This window comes from Lissotriton helveticus, chromosome 3_2 (genome assembly GCF_964261635.1).
Source record: "Lissotriton helveticus chromosome 3_2, aLisHel1.1, whole genome shotgun sequence".
Lineage (NCBI taxonomy): Eukaryota > Metazoa > Chordata > Amphibia > Caudata > Salamandridae > Lissotriton > Lissotriton helveticus.
The window spans coordinates 236,918,812-236,938,969 of NC_136062.1; positions in this window are offsets into that span (position 1 = coordinate 236,918,812).

Consider the following 20,158-nt stretch of genomic DNA (forward strand, 5'->3'; position numbering starts at 1 on the left):
AAAAAAGTGTGTCCACACGTATGCTTTTTCTTCTACTTTTTATTTTTTCAAAGCAGCATTCATTTGGATCCTAGCCAACACGTGTTTCGTCTTTGATCGAAATACGCCATAGACTTCATCAGGGCAATTTAATCAAAAGGTGTATTGTACGCCACAGTCCAAATAACCACACTGTATAATATAATATATCATACAAGACTGCAAAGAGAAGCAAGTAAATATTAGGTGAATAAGCTCAATAAAGTTGACTCCAAATATCCAAGAATTTAAGTACATCATGTGTTAACAAAGTATCTACCCATGTAAAGGGATTGACCTCACAATCCTGAGATTAGTATCGCAGTCATGGAGGAACACAGTCCAAAAAGCGGCGTCTAGATACAACGAACTTAATGTTAATGGTGTGGAGTTATTCTGCATTATTGGTGATGGTTGGATGGACATCACCCTTATCCCTATGAGCATCCTGATATTGTGGAAATTACAATTTACAACCCAGCGCAAATCGATACCCAATCATCTGGTTCTGTTGTTTTGATCCTTTCACTCATGGGATAGGGAATCAGTAGCAAAGATGCTGGTTCTTCCGCAGCTCTTATACTTTTTTGCGGCTCTGCCAGTGACTCAATCCTTCTTTTAGGACTATGATGAGTCTGATCTCTTTTGGGGACCCTCTGGGAAGGAGGTTTCAATTCACATGCTTCAGCACCCCATGCACGAGGGGGGATTGGGGTCCCAGAACAGGAGCTCTATTTCTCAGCAGTTCAACTGCAGTGGTCTTTGCGCTGGCAGTTCGGAGATGGAACGGGTATGGTGGCCTTGTTTAGACAGACTTCAGGGGCATGGATGTGCTGGAATGGCTGCCAAAGGACTGGGTAGGTCCATGCTCATGGCCAGGCTCATTTGGATTGTATATGTGCAGCCCAGACATGCAATGGCTTTATATGTACCTCTGCTGACCCACTGGAGCAGGCCAGCCACAAAAATGTTGCTGGGGGTCCATGATTTTTCTCCATGGTGAGAACTCGGGCTCACCTGGCTGAATGACCTATACAGCGATGGTGCTCTGCTCTCCTTTCGTGGGCTGTAGGAACTCTACGTGCTTGGAGCAGGCCTTTTTCTTGCACACCATGCAATTATGGCTATGATCGGAGACATGTGGGCACCGGGCAGGCCGAATTGCCACTGCACTTTCAGTGCTTTTTAACACAAAGGCTAGTTTACCAGCTACTTTCGGCATTGACTCAGCATTACAGGGGGGATGCAGGGAATTTCTAACCCAGGGCAAGCCCAAATGGGATCACTGCCTAGGCATGGAATTGACCACTAAGAAGTGGTCAAGTTTTGCGCGATGCCCGACTAAAATTCGCGCAATTCAATTTTTTGCATCAAACACTGCAGCATCCGCACGAAATGTTTCCGGCGGTGTTCCCGGCATGCCTGAGAGGTGGCCACACAGATGCTATGTTTCTACACATGGTCTGGGAATGCCCACCGCTGCTGCAGATATGGATCCAGGAGATGGTACATCTGTCGACAGTGATCAATGTCCAGATGCGACCACACCCACTTGTATGTCTCTTGGGCATAACAAAGCACACCAAACTCACCAAACATTACGTGAAGCTAGCCAATCTGACATTGGTCCTCCTAAAGTGCTTAATTGCCATGGCCTGGAAGGCCCACCATCCGCCCACGTACTTTTAGGTGACTCACAAATGGACTCTGGCAGAAGCGGACGCCATGACACATGGTCGCAGATTGAGAGGGGGGAGGAGCAGCTGCGATGAGGGATACCTATGTCCTCAAATTGCGCAACACCCTGAATCTCCCCCCACCCTCATTTCCCCCCTAGGATGTAGATGTCCTTCGGTGGGCTAAGAAGCTGACCAGATTGTACTACTGGGCGCCCCATTCCTTTCTACACATACGCTCGCCATACATCTATGCTCTCCAGGGTGGATTACGTGGAAGTTAACCCCACTCCCTTTCCTCCCCTGGAGCAATCACTTGTCCTTATCCCCATGTTTGTAGTATGTTCCTGCCACGCTCGTTACCGCAATTCCAATTGTCTGTACATGGCATCGCCAGCCAGAGGGTTTCAAAAGTTACTGTTTTGTTTTAGTTTTGGATGCACATATTGGCTACTCCTCTACAAGACAGGGTGCACTTGGTTCCTCTGGGTAAGTATCCTATTTTAGCCCTAAGGCCTGCTACCCCCTCCATATCACTGTATGACCTGCTACCAGAATATTGCCAGTGTATGCATGATGGGATGTAGCTGTCCGTCCACTTTATGAACATGTCCATTATTGTATCCTGTACACCATGTGGAGATTTTCGATTAAATGCCAATAAGGAAGTGTAAACAAAAAAAAGTTGGGGCAGCTCGTATTATTGCCACAGGTCAAACTTTGATTGATAAAGATCAGAGTGGATTCAAATCTAATAGGCTTGGGGTGGCAAATACAATCTTTTTAGTCCACACTATAGTTTACTTTACAAGTAATCAAACCTGGGCAGCGATAGTGATGATGGACTCAAAAAGGCCTTTGCCCCGGTTAATTAGGATGCCCTTTTCTGCAGTCTGGGAAAATGTGGCTTTACTGATAAATTTATAAAAATGCTTAGAAAACTATATCAGTGTGTGGAGGTCAAATTTATTATAAACTCAAAGAAAGGGGGGGGGGGGGGTTGTGCAAATTAATAGAGGTACCCAAAAGGGGTGCCCTATGTCTCCTCTCCTTTTTACCTTTTTTTTTGAGAACCTAGTAGACCTAGTAGAGATGATTTATAGCATAGAGTCTATTTGTTTAGCAATAGATAGGATGACGAAAATAAAATTATTTGCAGAGGATATCATTTTATACCTAAAGGCCGATAGGGCTAATATTTAGGGGGCACTCGACCGGTTTCAAGGAATTACCAATATAGGTGGGCACAAGGTCAACCAAGGTAAAACAGAGTTGCTTCTATTTCATGCATCATCTAATGATCTTCCACCAGCTCTGCAGCATCCGGGTAACTCCCAGCACCCAATCTGATATCTAGGGATCTTTGTTACTAATAGATAGCCCAAATTTTTCCAACTGATTTAAACCACTATGCTCCGGAAAGTTCAGAGCTTATTGGGCTCTACATCCGTTGACATTGGTAGGTAGGGTAGTAAGATGTCCATATTACCCCTATTTTTATTTCTGTTTTCTAATTTACCTATTAAAATTATTAGTTCATATTCTAATATTTCCTTGTTAGAAGTTTGGTATGGAATATGAAAGCCCAAGGGTTAAATAGTCAATTCTTCATTTGGATAAAACACAGGGTAGCTTACAGCTTCCCCATTTTCAGACTTACTACCAGGGAGCTTTGCTTGATACTATAGCACGATTCATTAAAGGACTGGAGTGCTGGATGATTTTTTATTGAAGAGTATTATGCAAGAATTAGCAATCGACTCGCCAGCCTTCTTAAAGTCCGCCAAACTTTCGAAGAACACTAGATACAAGGTACTACTGGAGTTGGAAAATCAAATCAGCACTTTGTTTAGATTACAGCAAGTTCAAGCTTGTCATAGGTTTGTCCAACTATAAGTTTGCAAATGTTTTGGTTTGAATGTATTTCAGGCAACGTTAGGATTTTGGAAATGTAAAGGTTTTATAGAGATAGGAGTATTTTTCTTTGGCCATAATTAGATTAAATGGGAAGAGCTAATCCTGCGTCATGGGGCACTGTGCGCGTTTAGCTTTCTCCAGATAACTAGTTTTTAACAGCTAACTATCAGGAGTTGAGTAAAGAGGCCCAGACATGTATTTGTTCCCTAGTCAAGAGTGAGCTGATAGGAATCAGCAATTGGTACAGAAATGTGCGGATATATTCTGATCAAGATTTTTTAATTGCCGAATTTTGGGGAAAATCTATGAGAAGACTAAAAGTAGGTTATCAAAGGGAGATTGGCAGGTTATTTCGGAGATGGGTCACAAATCCCTTGGGGCGGCGAACTTCAATAGGATCCCCTTTCTGTCCCGACGGATGTCATATTATCCTCAACAAGCTCTGCATAAAATATTCCCGTCAGCTCCCGATCAATGTTTTTGCTGTCAACGCGATGGAACGGGTGATTGGCGTCACAGAATTTATGCATATCCCAATAAGTCGCAATTCTGGGAGGAGATTTTCTTAGGCCTTAGTAAAGGTGTGCAATCTAGGAAGACACCAGCTAGTGTTTGGCAGCTCCATTGATTGTCGTAAAGTAAATAACTTTCTGCAATATTTTAGTTCAATAGCATAATGGTAGCACACTCTTTTATACTTCAATATTGGAGAACGACAAATATTCCAACTTTGCAGTGCTGTCTTGAAAAAATTATAAGAACGAAAGCCTTTGAAGAAGCATATGTGAGATAAACTGTGAATGTTCACAGGTACGCAGCTATCTGGAAATCATTAGAATTTCTTGAAAACTCTCAGTGAAGATGTGTAGTCCTTTTACAGCGTGTGATTCTGCAGACATTTTAAAGACTAATGTTTCTATTTTGCTGCAGGTGCTTCGGAAGCACTGTGTAAGCACTTTATTGAGAAGGAGGCACAGTTATGAAGTATTTTTGTATGTTATTCAGCTGTTGCATCCCTGTGAAATCATTGCTTTGCACTTCGTTTTTCATGGGGCTGATGGAATAAATCGATGTACTGTATTTTCTATGCAGTTTAATATTGAGGAGAGTCCATTGTCTCGAAGTATGACTGAATGTTATCTAACTGCTGCATTTCGGTGGAGTAACTGCTCTTGTACTTTAATCTTTTATGTGGGGCGGAGGGTGTATATCTATGTTCTGTATTTTCTGTGCACTTTAAATATCAAGCATATTCATGTACTGTATTTTCGATGCACTTTAAATATCCAGGTATTAGTGCTTTGGAATGATGCCTTCTTTTATTGCATTGGAGCACTTTATATTGTAAATATAATTTTCCATATTGTGTTTGCCCATTAACTGGGAAATGGGGAAGTCTCCTAATACACAGTGCAGGCCTTCTAGTAAGTGACTTATACAACTGCAGTAATTGTTTGAGTAATGGCCTTATACGGCGAACCCTGAATATGCTATCAGTACATTTTATGTGGAGTTGTTATGTGGAATAAATATCTGTTGCAGCATAAAAACACTTTATTTTAGCGTTATTATGCACTTTTTGTCATAATGTTAATATAAGACGATGTGGCACTCCCTTGATGAATTGGTTGGATCTACTGAATATTAAAACGGTGTAGACAAATAACAACGGTTCTTTTTTACAATAACGTATGTATTTTCTTAGAATCTGTTCAATAAAAAAGCAAAAATAAGGTCAAAGTGCTTGTTCATCCATAGGTTTAAAAAACAAAGATGCCACAGCAGATGATAAATACAATAAGCAAATTTGAGAATTCTTATGGAAATAAGTCTTCAGTATCTCCTACTCTTCTTCTGTTAAACCATACATTCATACTATGGCACCCATGTTGGTTGATATAGTGCAATCATATTTCCTATGAGAGGGAAGTGTAGAAGCCTTCGGCTTAAAATAGGTTACAGAATTGGCATGGTACTGAAGTGGCACTGACGAAAGGTTAGCAATCAAATTTGATGTATCTTATCTTGGCTGACCAATATCTCCCTGAAGCATAACAATGACCTTGACATAATTGTCATTACAAGGATGTTATTCAAGTTGATTAGTTACCATACAAACAATGCCTCGTCAAAAAGAGATTCCAAAAAGTGCTATGCAATTTGGAGAGGCTATTATGTAAAAGGTTTCAGTATCAGACCATAAATTAAGGGCGAGCCATCAACCATTCCAGTCATTGCAAGAGCCTTCTTAACACTGATTTCTAACTACTTAACTCTCTTATTATTACTATCAATATTGCACAGTCTAGAACCAAAGGTGCCAGTATCTGACAATTTTATAATATTTACTTCTTTTCCTCCCTCTGATCTTATACCAAGCAGTAGAAGGATTATCACTGTTATTCATAAATGATTCAGTATTAGGAAGTCAACCAACCTCTACCTTCTTCTCTGTTTTGGGGCATTGAGCTATTTCTACATTCTTCTGAGGATGTTTAATACAAGCTTGAATCATGTGTCCAGCTTTGAAACAGACTGTCGCCTTTGTTCCATTTTATCACATGTTAAAGGTCCCCTGTGTAACCCAATTTGTAGAAGCTCCTCTGCAAACAACAGTCCACTGAAACCTATGATCTAGCAGACACAAACCTCTAGCCAGATTATAAAAGTTCCCTCACACTTTGCACCAGACTTACCATCAAGTGCACCTTCGTTTTGTACTCCCTGTCAGTTCCCTTGGTTTCTTTCTTCCATTGTCAGCACCTTCCTTACCTGTATCGTTGTTAGGAGAACTTTCTCTTTTTCGAAGCAAATTTCCTCCCGCAGTTGCTGCTAGTCTACCACTGCCCCGCGGAAGCTGAGAAGACCCCTGGTATTTTTGGTACAAGGTAGGGATTCAGAAAATGTTAAGCAGTTTTTAAATGTCCTTATGAATGTTTTTTTTCAAACAGTGATACCAGCACCATAGTAATTTGCTCCATCATATTCAGTGCCCTATTTCCAACTGAAACAAAATACTGCACTGCAACAGAGAGACATATGATGCCTTACATCTGTCAGAGAATTTAGCTTTTCTCTCTCTTTGGTAACACCTATTTTCCGCTGGTTTGTTCTTCTGCTGCTTGTTTAGCCTCCTGCCGGGCCATTGGCACTGGGTGGGTGAGCATACTCATCGGGTTCGTAGCTTGGATAGTTGAAACCTGGCATTGTGCCTGGCCAACATATGTAGCCACATATGAACCCATAATATTTCAATGTTATTGGATCAGATAAAGACGGTTACCATATTTTCCAATCTGGATTTAAGAGGCGCCTTCAACATACTGCGCATCCAACATCAGATGAGTGAGAGATGGAATTCAGTACATGCTACTGTAATTTGAGTTTTGGGTAATGCTGATTGGGATGTGTAATGCTCCTGCAGCATTTCAGCACTTTGTCAATATTTTCCTTGCCCTCCTGGACACCTTCGATATTGAATATCTTTAGTATATTCTGATGTTTTCCAAAGATCAAACACAACACTCATATCATGTTCTTGAAATATTTTCAAGTCTGAAGCAACAAGCATTACATGAAAAGCATGAAAAATGTCTTTTTGAGACATCAAGGATAACCTTCTTGGGATTTTTAATGTGAGCACAAGCTTTTGGCAAGGATATCAACAAGGTGCCTGCAGTTCAGAAATGGCTTTGTCCATCATTGATGAAGGGATCTAAAGTTGTTTAGGATTTTCAAATTTCTTCCGCCATTCCACCTAGAATGTTTCTACCATTATCGGGTCCCTTACCCCATACGTTTATGAACTGGTCACAGGAACCTACTATATCTACAATGAATGAAATGTGCTAATGCTCAAGGTGCTTGGTATACCCTCCTCTTTTACCGATTCCAATATGGAATTATCTACCAACTGGGACATTGGCATGGCAAGGCTGATGTTTTGGCCCACCGGGCCAAAGAAACAACTCCATCTACTCTTGCTCCTAACTTCCTGCCTGCAATTACCAGCAGGCTAAGGTAATTTTTTACTTTTAAAATCCATGTCTGAATCACAATAAAAAGAGATCTTGATCAGTCGGTAAAAGAAGAACTGACAGAAATGTTGATCTATCATACTAATAAGAGGCAGTATCTCTTCTGTTCCCAGAGTTACAAATAGACGCTCTCCGTTGGTAACATGACTGTCCAGCGGCAATACATAATGGGACCAAGAATATGTTGGATCTAGTTTAGAGACATATTTGGTGGCATATGCCTGATGCCGTAAAGAGAAAGATACAACAGTGTTCAACATGTGCCCAACCCAATGCTGAACATAACATGTAAAACCTACAGGAGGTCTAGAGCCTCTGCTCACACCTTCTCAGCCATGTATGATCCTCTCCATAGACTTTATTGTTGAACTACCTAGGTCAGATGGATGTAATTCAATAAATATCGTTAATTCAATAAAGTTCGGCCATTTTATTCCATTGAACAAAATTTCCTACAGCACCGGAGCTGGCTCTGTTCTATATTTTGCCTATATGTCTGTCAGTAGCACCATTATATTTTACATTTGGTTAGTGGCTCATTGAGTCCTAGGACCATATAAGTTGTTATTCATTTCCAATAGTTGATGCATTTGATTTCATTATTGTGCAAACACGTGTACAGCATTTATCACACATTATGATAGAATGCTTCTAGTATTTTTATCCAAATAAACCATTTGGATGGTATAAAATAACTGTTCATAGCTCTCTCGAAATGAGAGAGAACGGATCTTCAATAATTCCAGGACATCAGCAGAGAGAAGCATGGCTCCGAGCAGAGCTACACAAACACTTATCACACGTCCTCAGTATTCATTTATGTAGCTGATGCTCAGTGAAAGGGCACAGTAGCTTTAGGCTTTAAAGTGAGTATTGTATTATTTCTCCCACCGGACATGATGGGTTACAATGTTAATTTGTCTCAGGAGAAATGCTTTGGATGGTATAAAATAACTGTTCGTAGCTCTCTTGTAGTGAGAGAGAAAAATTATCTTCGACACTTCAGGGTCGACAACAGAAAGCATTTGGCTTAAAATAAAGTTCTAAACAACACTGTCCATTTCTTGTGCCGAAAAGCTGTCAGACCTCAAAACAATAAAGTTAAATACCTAAGAGTCTCTGACAGGTTTTTTGGGTGCCCAAGACACACTAACTCCAGGTAAATTTGAGAGAGATGCATGTGTCACAACGTGTTTGTTTCTTTTGCTCGAGCTGATAAGTTGGTAGGTACTTGTCGTGCCTAAGGGCATGATCTACCGGATCATGTTCATAAAAACCTCGGGAAAATATAACATCTCATGCATTCGTAGATATCATCAAATTTCATAGCCTGCTGGTCTCCACAGTCCACACACGGAGATCGAGGAGCCCAATTCAAAGCTCTCTTCTGGAAGGAATTAATGAAACGGATGGGGACCAATCATCTGTTGTCTACAAGCTACTACCTGTAAACAAAGGGAAAGAAGAAAAGACTAAATAGACACGTTAACATTATCTGAGGTCTTTCCTCATGACGAGATAAGAGGATTAGAGTTCATGTCTGGGCTTCGCACAATTCTCCTACAATAAATCTATACATAGTTTAATTGGGGGTCTCACCATTCTTTTGCTATTATTGTATTCTCCCCTCTATGCCCCCTTTCAGGGTTTCTCCATATCTGGTGCCATCTGTTGCAGAGGTTATGTTATGTGCATTTGTAGAATGTTCTCTCACCCACAAGGGTATCCTGACTCTGAGCAGGTTTGTGTACCTAGTCCTGCTTATGGTCGGTTGGTTAATTGAAAATTCAGGTCTTCAGCTTCTTGCAGAATTCAAGAAGAGAGGTGGAGGCTCTGCTATCGAGTGGGAGGTTTTTCCACACTTTAGGAGTGATGTAAAAGTATGCACATCCTCTTGATCTGGTTCTGTATATGCGTGAGATGCGTGCAAGTAGGACTGCTGTGGAGCAGAGGGGTCTGGGTGGTTGGTGGAAGGTGATGCGACTATTCAGTTAGCTGAGGCCTGAGTTGTGAAGTGCCTTGAATGGTTGTGTGAGGAGTTTTAATGGAGCATGTTCATGTATTGGGAGCCAGTCAATCAATCAATTAATCAGCATTAGTAAAGTGGGTTTATTTGAGGAGGTCCAGGGTGAGTCTGGCTGCAGCCTTTTGATATGGTCTAGGATGTTCTGGGGAACTGGATGGAGATGCCGGCATGAAGGGCGCTGCCGTTGTCAAGGCGGTTGGTGATGAGGGCTTAAGTGAAGGTCTTTCTGGTGTTGGTTGGGATCCATCTGAAGATTCTATAGAGCATGCTTAGTGTGTGAAAGCAGGAGGAGGCGACAGCATTAGCTTGTCATTTCCTGGTCAGTTGGCTGTCGAGGATGATGCCAAGGTTGCGTGCGTGGTTGGTTGGTGTGGGTTCGAGTTCTGCAGGCCACCAGCTGTGGTCCCATGCGGAGGTGCTCTTCCTGTAGATCAGTACTTCAGTTTTGTCGAAGGTGAGTTTGTCGGCTATATTGGTCTTGGCGTTGCAGGTCGGTTTTGGCATTGGCGGGATCCTCGGTGAGCGCGAGGATAAGTTGCGTGTCGTCTGAGTAGGAGAATATGTTGAGAGAGGGGTCATGGAGATGTTGAACAGGGTGGGACTGAGGGATGATCGTTGTGGTAAGCCGCATATGATGAGGGCGTCTTGCCTATGTTGTGGAGTCTGTTTATGAGGGTGGTGTGGGAGACTATGTTGAACGCTGTAGCGAGGTAGAGGATCAGAGCTGTTGTTTCTCCATGGTTGAGGAATATTCTGACGTCATCTGTGGTGGCAATCAGTGCGGTCTCAGTGCTGTGGTTGGCACGAAATCCTGATTGAGAGGTGTCCAGTAGGTGGTTTTGTTCCAGGAATTCAGTGTGCTACTGGCTTTCTCAAGAACTTTGGATAGGTAGAGGAGCAGGGAGATTGGATGAAAATTCAGTGGAGGCGTTCTTTAGGAGAAGTTTGATGTCTGCTTGTTTCCATCTGTCAAGGAAGATTGCAGTGGACATGGAGGTGTTAAGTAGGCAAGTGAATTGTGTTCTATTTGGGTTCATTGCGAGGATGAAAAGGTGGTGGGGGCAGGGTTCGGTGGGCACCCCGGAGTGGATGGAAGATATGATAGCTCAGGTGGTCAGGGTGGTGATTGGTGACCAGGTGGTGATGCTTTGGATGATGTTCGCTGGTTGGTTGAGCTTGTCAAGGCTGATGGTGGCGGTTTGGATGATGAAATTGTTGTAGATGTTGGTGAGTTTGCTGTGGAAGTGGTCTGAGAGGGTGTTGCAGAGTTCTTGGGAGGGGTGGATGGTGTTCTCTGTGGCTATCGGGTTGGAAAATTCTTTGACTATTTTGTAGAGTTCTACAGTGTGGTTGACAGCGGAGGCGATGCTGGTGGTGTTGATTGCTTTCTTGATGTGCTGGTGATAGTTGCTGATTGCTGTTTTGTGAGCTGCTCTGTCGACAGGTTTCTTGGTGGTGCGCCATTGTTTCTCCAGTTGGTGGCAGTGCTCTTGGTGCTCCTGAGTTCTGGGGTGTACCAGCTGGCATGTTTGGGGCTCTTGTTGCTTTTAGTAGGTTTCAGTGAGGCGACTCTGTCGGCGCAGTTGGTGATCCAGGCAGCGAAGCTCATGGCTGCCTGATTGAGGTCTGTTGAGGCTTTAGGTTTTGAGGTGGTGAGGGTCTGTTACCACTGAGTCTCGGTGACTTTGCTCCAGCTACAGTGGCAGAAGATATGAGGCCGAGTGTTGGAGTGCTGGAAGATGTTGTGGTCAGTCCAGGTGAGTTCTGTGGTGTGGCTGAATTTGATTATGTCGCTGTAATTGAAGATGGGGTCGAGTGTGTCCGGCTTTGTGCGTGGGTTCGGTGACTAGTTGGGTTAGGCTGATGTTGTTCAGATTCACCAGGAGGGCGATGGAGTTGGTATTGTTTGGGTTGTCGATGTAGAGGTTTAGGCCGCTGAGTAGGATGTAGTGGTGTGAGTCGATTGCTAGGGGGGTGATGAGGTTGGGGATTGTGTCGCAAATGTTGTTCTGGGTCCCAGCGGTCTGTAGCCAAGGGTTCCCCTTATCGTGGTCTTCGCAACTGTTTGTAGTAGGAAGTTGAGGTGTTCCATGAGAGGTGTGGGGTTGTCATTGGTGATGGCGCATCTGATGGTTTCCTAGAAGATGATGGGGATGCCTTCACCTTGTATTTTGGCATGGTCACGGAGTATCATCTTGTACCCTTCAGGAGTGGCAGCAGTGATGTCGGGGTTCTAGGAGGGGTTGAGCCATGTTTCAGTGGAGAGGGTGCTGATGGTGTCCCTGAATCTTTGGAATGTTTGCAGAATGAGAGGGCGTTGAGCAGGATGCAATGGAGCATTCGTAGGGTGGTCTTGTGGGCAGGAGAGGTGCAAGATCTTCCATAGGTTGTGATGCAGGAGAAGTGGCAGTTTCAGCAGGTGAATGGTCCTTTGGTGGATCGTGGGGAGGAGGAGACACCGCTGTTTTGACATCCAGGTCCAGAAATTCCTTGGCGGTGTACTGTCAGGTGGTGGGAGAGCCATGGCTCCAGGCGCTGGGTGTTGTACAACTGCTGGTGGTGAGTTGGTGGCACGCTTGCTGCATGCATCTGCTGCATGGTCATGCTGCATCCTACATTGGTGGTACTGATCCTAGTGCAGGCGGCGCAGGGGCAGCAGGCAGTGCAGGGACAGCAGACAGCGCAGGGACTGCAGGTGGCACAGGGACTGCAGGTGGTGCAGGGACTGCGGGTGATGCAGGGACTGCAGGCAGCACATGGGCAGGGACAGAAGGTGGTACAGGTACAGCAGGAGGGACAAGAACAGCAGGTAGTGCAGGGGCAGCAGGCAGTGAAGGGGCAGGGACAGAAGGTGGCACAGGGGCAGCAGGCAGCACTGGGGCAGGGACAGAAGATGGTGCATGTACAGCAGGTGGAGCAGTGACAGCAGGCGGTGCAGGGGCAGCAGGCAGCAAAGGGACTAAGACAGAGGGCAGCACATTGATGGCAGGTGGGGCAGGGTCAGCAGGTGGCACAGGGACAGCAGGTGGTGCAGGGACAGTGACTGAAGGAAGTGCAGGTACAGCAGGCAGCGCAGGGACAGAGGTTGGCTCAGGAACAGCAGGCAGCGCAGGGACAGCCGGCGGCACAGGGACAGAAGACAGCACAGTGACAGAGGGTGATGCAGGGACAACAGGTGGCGCAGGGACAGCAGGCAGTGCAGGGGCTGGGACAGAAAGTGGCACAGGTACAGGGGGTACAGTACCTCCAGCTAGGGTCAAGCGAAAGATGGGTGACCCAGCCCAGCCTCCTCTGGGCTCAGACAGACACAGATGTGCCCGACCTTGGCCTGGGCTTTGCCTGGGTGCCGCCGTGCAAGTTCCGTGATTCGGGAGCTGCAGACTGACAAAATCCTGCCTTGGAAGGTGTAAGAAGAGGTAATCCCAGCTGGCCCTGCCTCCGGGGCTGCTGAGAAATGTACTGCGTTAGCGGGTACAGTCACGGCTGGCCAGCGTGGTCAGGAGGGGGTCTTAGGAGATGATGATGATGGCAGGAAACAGGAGGGCAGATACCTCCTCCAAGAGTGCAGAAGGTGGCTTCCCGCAATCCGGGAGCCACAGGCTGACTAAATCTTGTGCCTGGAGGCACGAGAAGAGGTAATTCCAGCTGGCCCTACCTTTGGGGCTGCTGGGAAATGTAGTGCAGTCAGCCGGGGGTCTTGGGAATGGCTGTGATGGCGGGAGACAGGAGGACAGACACCTCCAAGAGTGCAGAATGTGGCTTCCCACTATGTGGGAGCTAAAGGCTGACTAAATCCTGCACCTGCAGGCACCAGAAGAGGTAATCCCAGCTGGGCCGCCTACGGGGCTGCTGTGAAATATTGTGCGGTGAGCCAGTCAGGTCAACGACGGCCGGCGTAGGTCGAGAGGGATCTTAGGCAATGGGGGTGATAGGGGGAGACAGGAATGCAGAAGGAGCCAGTGTACTTCCCAGAGGCATGGTGTGATGTGTGTTCTGTGTGGGAGTTTGAGGATGAGTCTGGCTGCTGAGTTCTGGATGAATTGTAGTCTTCTAGTGAGTTGCTGATCCTAGTATGTTCTCAAAGACCAACTTGCTAGTGACTAGGGCTTGAGTGACAGTTTTCCTAGTGTTGCTTGGGAACCGTTCAAAGATTTTCCTCAGCATCTTCAGTGTGTGGAAGCAGGATGCAGTCACAGTGTTGACTTGTGCAGCCATGTCCAGTTTGTTGATGATGATTATTCCGAGGTTCCTTCCATGAGTTGTGGTTGTGGGTCCGAGTTCGATCGGCACAAGTTGGATTGCCATGGTGAGGTGTTCTTGCCCAAGGTCACCACTTGTGTATTGTCGGTGTTGAGGTTTGAGGAAGTTGGCTTCCATCTAGTTAGCAACTTCAGTCATGCAGGTGGTGAACTTGTTTCTTGTGCTGAAGGCCTTGTCTGAGAGGGACAGTATGAGTTGTGTGTCATCTGCGTAGGAGAGAATGTTTATGTTGTGAACACATAGGACATTGGCCAGAAGCAACAAATATGAGATAAAGAGGCTTGGGCTGATCGATGAGCCTTTAGACACTCTGCAGATGAGTTTGCGAACTACCGAGGAGCAAGGTGTTAAACTGACAGTTTGTGTTCTATTCATTAATAAAGAGTAGTTCCAGAGGAGAACGGGTCCATGGATGGCAATCTTGTGCAGATGCCTGCAGAGAGGCCCATAACAAAGAGGGCTGCTGTGTCTACTCTGTCAAGGATAATGCATATTTTGTCTTTGGTGGCGATGACTGCTGCTTCTGCACTGTGATTAGGCCTGAATTGGGACTACATGGAGTTGAGGAGCTTGTGTTTGCTGAGGTGGTCGTGAGGCATCGGTTGATTAGTTCTCTAAGACCTTTTCTGGGCAGGTCAGCAACCAGAAGTATATTTTTAGGAAGCCATGGCTCTCAGCTATGACGAAACATTAAAGCAGTGCGCTGTAGGTGCATTTTCCCAAATACTGGTTATAATATTAAATATCGATCCCCCTGAATATTGGCGTACACGAATATCAAGGACAGACTATTGAACAGAAGGTGCTTATAGGGAAGTACAGATTTACTATTCCTAACTCCACATCTACATACCTTGAATATATATATCATGCATGTACACATATGTGTAGTAACATATAGAAAATCTATACTTACCTGTATATAATTTTGAATTTGGAATTCAGTTCTTGAAGTTCTGTGCCATCGATGGTCTGGTTTCGACTTTCAGGGTGCATACAATGTGAGTGTATGTGAAGGAATATGTGGATTTTTTAAGGTCCGTATTAAAGCACACTCAATCAACATTTCACAACCCAACTTTAAACCCTAAAATTGAGATGGGGTTGAAAGAAGAAGGGTATAAAATTGTAAAGTAGGCTGACTTACAACTTTGTGAATTTTCTAAACTATTCAAGCTTTCTGAAATGCAAAGTACATTTGTAAAAAAAAAAAGGTGGTCTCAGTTCACAGCCCTCCCTCCCACATCCCTTCCTTCAGGTGTTGGACGTTCTGCCTCCACACTGAAGGATGTCCTATCTGGGACATTCTACATCAAGAAATCATCACAGCTGGAAGGCAAGAAAAGACAAACATTACCTCACGTAAAGTAAATAAACTTCATCTGCTTTGTGTGGAGTTTCCAAATTCCCCCCAACTTCGTAAATTTTAATTTAACTTGCCACTAATGTAAAATACCTTTACAGAGAGTTTGGAGCATATCCGTCAAGAACATTTTGGGAAATTAGCGGCAAACAGTGTGTTTACCATTTCACAGTGGTGACTCCTCTGCTATGGCTATGGCGGAGGAGCGTCGCCTCACTGCTTTTGAGCAGTGCAAAGCGCGAAACATAAAATGATAATACATTTTATTCCGTTATTATTATTTTATTCTTCGTGCTGCGTTGCGGGAAGACAGGGGGACGGGCCTGCTCCGCTTTCAGAGCAGGGCAGGAGAGGAGTGGTTTACAAAACACTTTAAACTACTGGGACAACTGCAACCTGGGTTTTAATCTGAAAAAATAACTACAGATTATGTAAAGGATTACTAGTGTATGAAATGGATCAGAAAAGTTTAAAGTGCGTTCTATAGATTAAATACAATTACTCATTGTGTTCAGCTGGGCAATTAGACAGCTCTGAGTATATCATTCGGCAATTCATTGTGCACCTTAGAATATGATTAGGTTGAATAAAATGTCATGGTTTTAATGTGTTTTGGTGTGAATATTGTAGAGTGAAGGAAGTTTGATAGATCACAGTATGAATGTGAAATTTTAGCATGTTTGGCATGGAGTGTTGGTTGTCCTGTTATAAATGTCTTGTCATGGAAATATTCTTGTTTTTGACAAATTGAATTGGTAATTCATACTACTTTGATATGAACTATGAAAATGTACTTCTGTTTTATAAAATACAAAAGGAAATGTTGCATTAAAAGAAATTTTTTTCTAGCAATAAATGAATTTTAAGAATGTCGGATTCAAGAATATTTATTATTCAATGAGTTATACCTACTTGAAACAGAAGGAGTTGGCAACATCTGTTCTTCTGTGTTGTACAAAAGGAGACCTTCCTTAGATATCGAACAGCAAGACAGGTAGGCATGGTAAAGGATAGGTGATTGTATGAGCTCAGGATGGGTCTATTTGAGGTTTGTGGCCTGGCTGAGAACTCCAGTTAGAAGAGTCGTAAATGGGAAGGCAGTAGCACTGCCTTTAAAGGTCTGAGTGGGGGTTTCATAGTTTGCATCTAGAATCTTGCTCTCTGATAATACCTCTCTTGGATGCTGCTTACATGGTGCTTCCCATTTGGATGCTACAGAGTCCTCCACTTAGGAATTATGGACAATCTCCACTCTTTCACATGCAGTAGACTACCTGCATAGAATCCTCTAGGTGGCACCTTTAATGTGGCTACCATTACTTGCAGGAGCATGCACTTTTTGAAGTGGTGAATGTAGAAAGCATGGATGCCTACAATGTGTTCTAGAAGATATTTACTTGCAGAGGGATTGTTCAGCATTCCTTCAGATGTAGATACAAGTCAAGCTTCATGTTAAGAAACTGTTAAGAGACTGCCATATTTAAATGTACACTCAAAAGCCAAATCAGCTCCTTTAAAGAACCTGGAATTCTCAGCAAGTAGGTTGTACTTTCCAGGGACTATTCCAGCAAATGTGGACATGACTGATATGCATTAAAAGAAAATGTGTCAGATCTTCTCACCAAGAGCATATAGTAACAAGTAACATGGGGTTGCCATTGTTAAACATTTTGCAAAACACAATGTTTTTTGGGGGGAGTTTTATGTAGAGGAACTAGACCCAAAGGTATCAGAGCGCTTTACATGAGCACCAATTGCGTTACAGACAGAAATTGATGATCAAGTAACAGTGGTTAGACCTTATTAGGAATTTAAAGACCACTATGCAAGGTGGTTTTTTAGATCTTACACTAAGATCCCATTTAGAAAATAAAGTCAAAAATGTGAATTGAGATCAAATTGGGCTAAGTGTATTGGCCAAGACAGGATAAGCTATAAATTCCACTTAAAATGTACAATAATTAATTTTTTTCTCTCAATCTTCTCTCCTATGTTCACTTTTTTCTGTATTACTTAATATTTTTTATTCACTCTCTAGGCCTTTTTCCTTCAACCATGTATGGCAACAGAAGCTTTCCCTTGGCTATAAGCAACACCTGCCACCTTTCTTTGACCACTGTGCTTTTCGATGTTCCCCAGTCCCAGCAGGCTTCCATCCTCCTGGAACTGGAGAAGTCCTATATGATCACAGAACAAAGAAGTTAGTGCAATGTGGTCATCATATCTTTGCAGTTTGTTGTCAATTCTTGTTGAACAGGACATAAGGCTTCATGTATTGGGTGGATTTGAACTGCTTTAGGGCAGATGACATCCCGTTGAGGTCCACCACACTACCTTCACAATTAGATGGATTTCAATGGGTCATCCACAGGACTGGAAAAAAATATTTATCGAAAAAAACACCAGAAACATATTTCTTTCCAAAATCAAAGTTGGGGCGCAATATATATGAGTCCCAAGTTTGATTTTTTGTGTTGCTGTATTGCGCAGCATACTGTGCATGCTGTTACACAGGAAAGCAAAAGTAAAAGCAGACCGTGCTAATGGAATCTGTGGAGATCCACAAATCGTCTACAACATATAGTTCCAATACTTCTCACGATAACACTAGACCCCTACATGTGTTACTGGAGTATCACTCATGAAAGGAACAGCTAATTAAGCCTCCTAAGAAACAAGGTAACATCAAGATGTTGTCTAACAAAGTGATCAATTCTGACTATGTGGGTAGCTGTGGTATTTAGGCTGAGGCTCGCTCAGAACCCAGAGAATCCTGCCATGCTTGGACATTTCTGAAAACATGGCACAAAAGTGAGTCTGGGGTGGGGTGGCTTGCATGGATCCTAATATCTTCCCTTACCCAGAATGCTCTGCAAGCACCAGACTTTGGTTAAATCACATACTTTCCTCATATTTCTAGAAAGGAAAATCCCAGAATTCGTGAGGATCCATAAAATTCCTTTCAACTAGCATTCCCACACTACTTCCAATGAAAACAACATCCCAAATGTTCACCAAGTACTATGCAATAGTACATTATTACATAGGATCTCTTAGCAGTAATTTATTTAGTATGACCATAAATTAGATAAAGATAAAGCCGAATTTCAAAAGAGTCAATACATTTTAAAAAACTGATTCAAACTACACTGATCTTAAATTACAAAATTCTAGAGAAGTCAATTATAGTACAAACACTTTCAGCCTGAGATGCCCTGATTATGGTTTCCGCAATATTTTGTTCAAGGATCTGAATCCTGAGGAGTTGGCCCTGACAGGGTTATCTATATATTAAACCATTTTTTAAATACAGATAGTCTGTTATAGTGGCCCTTTGTGACATGGCATGGTATACTGGATAACTTTCAGATTTACACTACTGCTAGTTAGGATATTGTCATCTCTCTGCAGCAGGCACAATCACCTTACAAACGAACTGGCTCCTGCAATCAAAATAAAGATTTCTAGAGCAGATACATTAGCTCATCAGGCTATAATGCACAACGGGCTACGGTAGGCAGGAGTAATGTCAGTGAAATGTAAGTCGTACCTGACTTGTGATGGCTCTGCTACAACACAATAGGCTAATCAAAGCACTATGCCATATTGGGATATGCAGTTTCCTGATTGGACATTGCTCCTAAATGGCTGGTAGGTTTAGGTAGTGACAACTACTTATGTATCGAAAATAGGAATTGTCAGGAAAGTTGCTGTCTTAAGAACAACATGAATTAATGCCCTGAACGGTTGTGCAGTCTTTTCACACTGGAAATTCCTTGTTTGACATACCAAACGTGAAAGGTAAGAAGGTATCTTTCCAACACAGCATCTCGCCAAATTATGGCTCATAATTTGTGTTTTCTTGTCGCATAATTTAGTCAACCTTGCAGCATAATTTGGCCTCTCCTGCCACATAATTCCAGTGGCCCTGCCTGTACCCCAGTGAGATTATCATATTGCTTCCTTCACAAAGTTCTCTCACTTTGCAGTTAGAGAAAGAAAAGTAAACAACATTGCCATTTAAAAAAATAAGCCGCAATTTGTCAGAAGACAAAGCCTGACATTTATCCTCTGTCTCTAAAGCCACTGAAAATGGATGTAACAAGATAACAAAGGCATTTTTATTGATCATTTCCATTTAGAACTCCATCATGTTTTATCTCTGATTAGATTATGTGCATTTAATTGTGAATGCAGTTTTGAAAAAAACAACTGAGTTTAAACTAAATAATGTGCCTGCTGCCTCTGTCATTTGGTGGGGAGGGAGGCAAAGATGTATATGGGCTGACCCTGCCCTCAAATGCCCCTTCTGAGGCTAAGGCCCGGTTGTTAGGAGAGAGATGGGTATGTAATTGTAAAGCTTGGCTTGGTCAGAGGATAGTTTCTTGAGCAGGGGCATGACGGTTGCATGTTTTTCAGGTGTCCGGAAATGCGCCTCAATCAATGGAGGCTCTGAGAATGGGTGTTAGTGCTTCCTGGTCGGTAGGAGTCAATTGGTAAAGGTGTGGTGGGGACAAGGGTCAGATGGAGCCCCCAAGTGTATGGTCTTCATGGTAGCAACAATATCGAAGACCACAAGGTCAGGGTTCATTCATCGGCTGTGATAGGAAGGTCAGTTACGACTGTCCCCTCAAAGGTCGAAGTTGCTGCATATGAAGGTGATTTTATTACAGAAGAAATATGAGAGCTTGTTGCAAAGGTGCAGATTTATTACAAAGCATTCAGACTACACAACAAGGGGAAACATCCTTTACAACGAAACTTTTTCCACGCAGTACCTTTACAACGCAGGTATTACAACGCAAGTCGTTACAACGACTTGCGCTGGGGGGTGCTGTAGGATAGGGAATAGTTTAATTTA